Source organism: Equus przewalskii, chromosome 18, assembly GCF_037783145.1.
Source record: "Equus przewalskii isolate Varuska chromosome 18, EquPr2, whole genome shotgun sequence".
In the NCBI taxonomy this organism is placed as follows: Eukaryota; Metazoa; Chordata; class Mammalia; order Perissodactyla; family Equidae; genus Equus; species Equus przewalskii.
Genome location: NC_091848.1, coordinates 40,907,571 through 40,913,570, shown reverse-complemented (window position 1 = coordinate 40,913,570; position 6,000 = coordinate 40,907,571).

Here is a 6,000-nt window from a genome sequence, read left to right as displayed (position 1 = left end):
CAGCAACAAAACTCCCTAGGGGTGAGTTACGATGAACATTTTAAAACAAGCCTTGCTAATGCTTTTTATGATTATAAAATTAACTCATTTAAAAAATTTCAGCCCATATAGACGGTTATGAAAGAGAAAGTGAAAAGCTGAAACTTCCTGAGCATTTAGTATGCCCCGGGTAGTGTCTTAATCTCTTTATATAAATTACTTGACATAATCCCCCCAAAAGTTCCCTGTATTACCTCATTTGACACATGAGAAAACTGAGGGACAGGGAAACAAAGCAACTTGCCCATTGTTGTGCAGCTAACAACGGGTGCAATCAGGATTCACACCAAGTCATCTGACTCTGGAGTCTGGGCTGTCTCTCACCACGTTATACTGGTTAATTAACCGGCTCAGATTGGTTTCTAGTACTTAGATGTCTTAACAGAAATGTCTTATCTAAATAGGGATCTCCTCAGTCTGGCCCCACTCAACCTAACTAAAATTACCTGCCTTTTCACCCAGGGTGCTGAAGCCAGTATCCTCCTAAAACATCCGTGTGGACAATGTCACCTCCATGCCTTTGCGCCTGCTGCCCCCTCTTTCCCCTTTTAGATTACACCAGTCATTCAGGGTCCACTTGCAGTTCTATCTTCTCCAGGAAGTCTGGCCACCCATACACCATTTCAGTCAGTATCTACACTGCTTTCCAGGAGGTGAGTAGCTTATTGCCTGTACATCAGGCTTCTATGATGAGATTGTAGGGTCCTCAAAGGCAGGGACTACGGTTTCTCATTCTCTGTGTCCTCCACATTGTGAGCATGCAGTAGAAGCTCCTTGAATTGAATTAAAGACAGTGTTCCAATGATGCGGACGAAGGCAAGGAGAGAAGATCAGGCTCAGAGAGGCTTAGTTCTAAAGGAAGGATTGGCATCTTTTCATAAGTTTCAGGAATGGCCTTCATTTATTCGTCTTGTTTTAAAATTTCACTGGCAGTGTTGCATTTTAACCTTTAAAAATCTCTACAGGTTGTATATAAATAAAACTATATGGAAACATAAAACTTCCCAAATTGCTGAATTCTCACCCAGTCTTTGGTCTCCTTGTTGAGTGGTCATAAGTGACATTCTGAAAGTGACATATACTGCTTCCCCCAGCCTTAAACACACTTCTGACTTCACTCTTGGGCACACCTAGGCCTTAGGATGACCACCACAGCCCTGCCCGTACCCTAGAGGAGGTTGGTTTCTTCTTCTTAGAGGTGTGCTTGGAGGTGATGGAATTATCCCCGTGCCTGAGTCCCTCCATGCCCCTGTGAAGGTCCTGACATCCCCCCATCCTCTCTGTTCACCCTCTCACTTATGAAGCCACACCTGCTTGCTTTATATGGCCATTCAGTGTCCCAACAACATCCCAAACTCATTCCATCCAAAATCATATGAATATCTCACCCATATTGTTCCTCTTCATGGTAATAGCTACCACCCTCGTCCGATATCCAGGCTTGAAGCTTGAGTCCTCTTTGACTCAGAACATCACGGGGCTCAAAAAAAAAAAAAGGCCATTTCCCTCCCTTCTCTCAATACCTGATTTACACTCAGACACTGTGTCTCTCAGTTTCTTCAAAATGTGTCTGGCATCTGTCCCTTCCCGTCTACGCCCTTGGACGTGTATTAAGGCCCTGGATTTGGCACCAACCTCTGAACTGGCATCTTTTCCTCCTGCTTCTTTCCCCTCTAAGCCACTCTGTTTACCTGTGCCATACAGTTCCTTCTACAAGCTCTTTAAACTTACTCTCCTGCTCCGAAATTTCCACTGGGTTCTCCTGATCTCCTTAAAAATAAGACTTTCCTTCCCTTCTTAACCTGGAATTCAGGAACTTCTGGGGCTAGACCTTTATCTTTCTTTTCTGATTTCTTTCCTACTCTTTCCCAAAAGAAATTCTTAGCCCTTGCTAGGTTGATTTACTATAATAATTATTATTGTGTTCTTTAAACAGCCCATGTATGTTAGTCATCAAGCCACAGAGTGTCAGAGAAAACCAAGGCCCAGAAAGATCAAGGGAATTGCCCAAAGCCAAACAGCCCCTAGGGAAGAGCACCTCTGCTCTCTCTCATTTATATGGCCTGAACTGCTCTTCTACAGGGTTTTAATAACTCTAAGTGACTCTTCATTACATGAGAAGGCGAGCTTTCATAACTTTTTGAAGATAAACAAGGGACAGTGTTTATCTGGAAGTAAATTCCTGCTGCTGCCTTGAAGCTTGGGTCTCTAACATCTATCCAGGCCTAAGTCAGTAGAGATATTCTTATTTTGGACAAAACTGGAGGGTGAAGAAGTGGAAAGAGATCTAGTAAATCACCTGGGAAGGGCAGTCCAATATGTGGACACCCTTTTCACAGCACTGGGGTCAGAGAGACTCAACTGAAAATGCCCCTTCTCTCTCACAGCCACCAGCCCTCTCACAGTGTCCACTCAGCCCTCCTGGTTTGGACTTGAAACTCAATCTACCCCAACCTCAAGATCACCCCCTTTGACTCTCAACCCAGTGTTCAATTCAGAAGCTGTCCTCTGCTATATTTCTTATCTGGAGAGTACAGGGAAATGAGTGAAACTGGACACAAGCAATCACAAACCCAGAATGTCCGTTCACTCATTCAGCAAACCTTGAGTGTAAGCTTGCTACGTACCAGGAACTATTCCAACGGCAACCCTCTTGATAATAACTGCAATGTATCGAAGGCTTGCTATGTGCCAGGCATGGTTTTAAGTGCTTTAGTATATTGTATATATATAATATATTGTATATATAACATAGTGAAGTCTCACAATAAGCCCATGAGATAGGTTCTTTTTTTTATTGCCATTTTACACACGAGCAAGCTGAGGTGCAGAGCAGTTAAGTAACTAGACACCGAATGACACATAGCTATGTGGCAGAGCTGGAATTTGAACCCAGCAGTCTAGCTCCAGAGCTTTGTATTCCTAACCCTACACTATGTTCACAGAGCACCCTAACCCAACGTCTACTTATGTCATCCCCATCTCTTTTTTAAAAAAATAATTTAACAAACATTTACTGGTAATGGCAAGGCATCTGGCCACGTGCTAGGTGCTGAGAACACAAATACAAATAAGACGAGAAGAACTATTTTCTTCAGAAGCTCACACGTTAGTAGGATAACAATAAAAAGAGCTATCCTGTGCCGATGTTGGTGGCCTATAATTCTCTTCAAAATACTTCAGCATAGACGGTGTGATAAAGGAGTCACCTGTAGTCACCATTCTAGGAATGTTAGATCAATTATCCAAATTAGGAATAAGTACACTAGGGGCAGACGTCTGACACTTCATCCAAAGTTCACAATCCAGAGGCAGCTACTATACCATAATCACTTCAACCCTCTTCGTGTCCTCATGGCCCCATCCCAACCGTCAGAATCCCAGGGGAGATTTTACAACTGCAGATTCTAAGGCCAGGGTCCTCAGAAATTCAGTTTTAACTGGTTTTCTCTGGGCTCAGTTTTACATATATACTTTTTCATTATGGAACATTTCAAACACATACGAAAATCAGGAAGATAGAATAATGAATCTCCATGTACCCATCATCCAGCTTCAAGAATTATCAACTCTCATTGCTGTCTTGTCTATGGCATTGGTATTTTTTTTTTTTTAATTGACACCTGAGCTAACATCTGTTGCCAATCTTCTTTTTTTCATTCTTCTCCCCAAAGCCCCCCAGTACATAGTTGTATATTCTAGTTGTGAGTGCCTCTGGTTGTGCTATGTGGGATGCCACCTTAGCATGGCCTGATGAGTGGTGCCATGTCTGCGCCCAGGATCCGAACTGGCAAAATCCCGGGCTGCCAAAGCAGAGCGTGCGAACTTAACCACTCGGCCACGGGGCTGGCTCTGGCATTGGTATTTTTTAAAAACTTCCCAGTTTATTTTAATATGCAGCCAGAATTAAGAATCACTGCTCTAAACAAATAATTATAGTGGGATCACTGCAAACATAGAAGTAGGTACCAGATATAGCAGAAGCAGGGAGGGGAATGATGAACTCTGACCTCTGAGGGAAAAGGGAGGATTTCTATGACTCCTCGTTGGGTCCTGGGTGTCCAGGGCTCAGCCATCCCAATGGTAGCCCTGATGTCTGGACCCCCAGCAGAGGTGCTTCTCTAGCTGGGCCTGATCCCAGGCCAAGAACTGGAACCACACGCTCACATACACGAAAAATGAAGGCCTTCTCAAATACATATATATATTTAGTTGCATTAAAGTGGGGTTTACTACATTAGATAAAGTAACAGTGTAAATGTGAGGGTTTAAAAAATATGTTTATGTTTGTGATGAAGAAATGACAGGCGTTAAAAGAATTTAAAAGCTATGGAAGGGAGAAAGGAAGAGAATAGAAGACAAGTGGTGAATAACGAGGACTCAGGTTACAAGAAACAAAATTCAGAGAAAAAAGAAGAAAGCGAATCGGAGGAGTAGCACATGTTTTCCTCTCAGGGAGGAGCAGACGAGAAGCCCGAGCTGTCCATGGGCAGCAGAGGCAGGACATCAGGCCTGAACTCCTCGGAAGGGTCTGGAGAAACCAGACAGAAAGGATCTCCTTCCTCAGTCATAGGAGAGTCAAAGAGAAATTGTTCTGGCTTGAAGAGGGGGCAGAAGCAAAAGAAAACTGGAAAGCAGAACTAGAAGTCTCTAAAACCCCAAGTGTTAACCTGACCCATGTTGAAATGGTTAGCAGCTGAGTTTAACAAAGATTTAACAATTACCCACTAAATGCCAGGCACGTGACACCATGTGAGGTGCTGGGACCATAGCAATAAGTAAGAACGTGCCCAGCCCTGAAGTGCCTAGAGGAGTCTAGAAAAAGTGATGAAAACTGAGGGAGGTGGCCCCAGAGGACTCTGAGAGTCCTAAAGGGGGCAGGTTAATTCTGACCGGGGTGGTCTAGGTGGTAGGGAGAGAGTGGGAAAGGAGGTGACATTCGTCCTACCCTTGAGGGATGAATAGGATTAGGGGCGGAGTGCCAAGCAGAGGGCAATTCCAGGCCGCGGAGCACACATCAGTTGGAAGTTGATAGCTGGCAATCACGTGCAGACTCCCGGGAAGGATCACGTCAGAGAAGCGAACCAAAAGTGAAATAAAGTCCCATGATCTCCAGGGAAATTTCTGAGTGGGAGACACATTTCAGTGTATGAATTCAATGACAATTAGAAGTGAAACTGCTGAGAGTATTGCTTACACTTCTTCACTCACCAAGATTTGTGGGGGAGTCTACAGGAAATCAGGGTGTCAAGAATGTAAAGGGAAGGAGGTACAGAACCTCCAAGATGGACTCAGTTCCCCCCACCTCCACCCCAGGCAATTCTTCTCCCAGGGTTTCTCACGGGTGTCTGTCTCTCTGTTCCCGTGCCATCATGTGTTCTGGCCCTTGCTACCTCACAACCCCACTGACCATTTCAATGGCCTCAACTGTTCTCCTGGCTTTGTGCACTCTACTCAAGTCACTCAGAACATGAACGTTTGTGAAATAGCCACACTCTTCCAGACTCCATGGTGTGCGCTGAACACAATCTCCCTTAGCACTGCTTTGAGGGCGCCATTTCCCTGCTCACTTCCCACTCCCTTTTGATTAGAGCTCAGATTCCACAGCTGGTCATGAAGAGCCATTAGATATCTTTGTCTCCAGGCACGCCTTCCTTGTCCCTTCTAGCCCTTAGACTTTGATTTAACATTTTTTCTTTCACCTGGATTGCTTCTGCCTTGCCTAACTCTGTCTTTTAAGGCAGAGTTAGACGTCACCTTTTCCATGAACCCCTCCTGATCCCAGAAACAGGAAGTAACACCTTCTGCTGAACTTCTGTAGGTCATGTAGTGGTTCAACCACCATGTAACGCTTTCCACAACGGACTAACGTAAAGCTTATTTGTAAAAATGTCAGGGATTCAGCTTCAGCTTAAACTAATCATGGGCCACAAGAAGCCTATTTACACGAGGGCCTGAGGA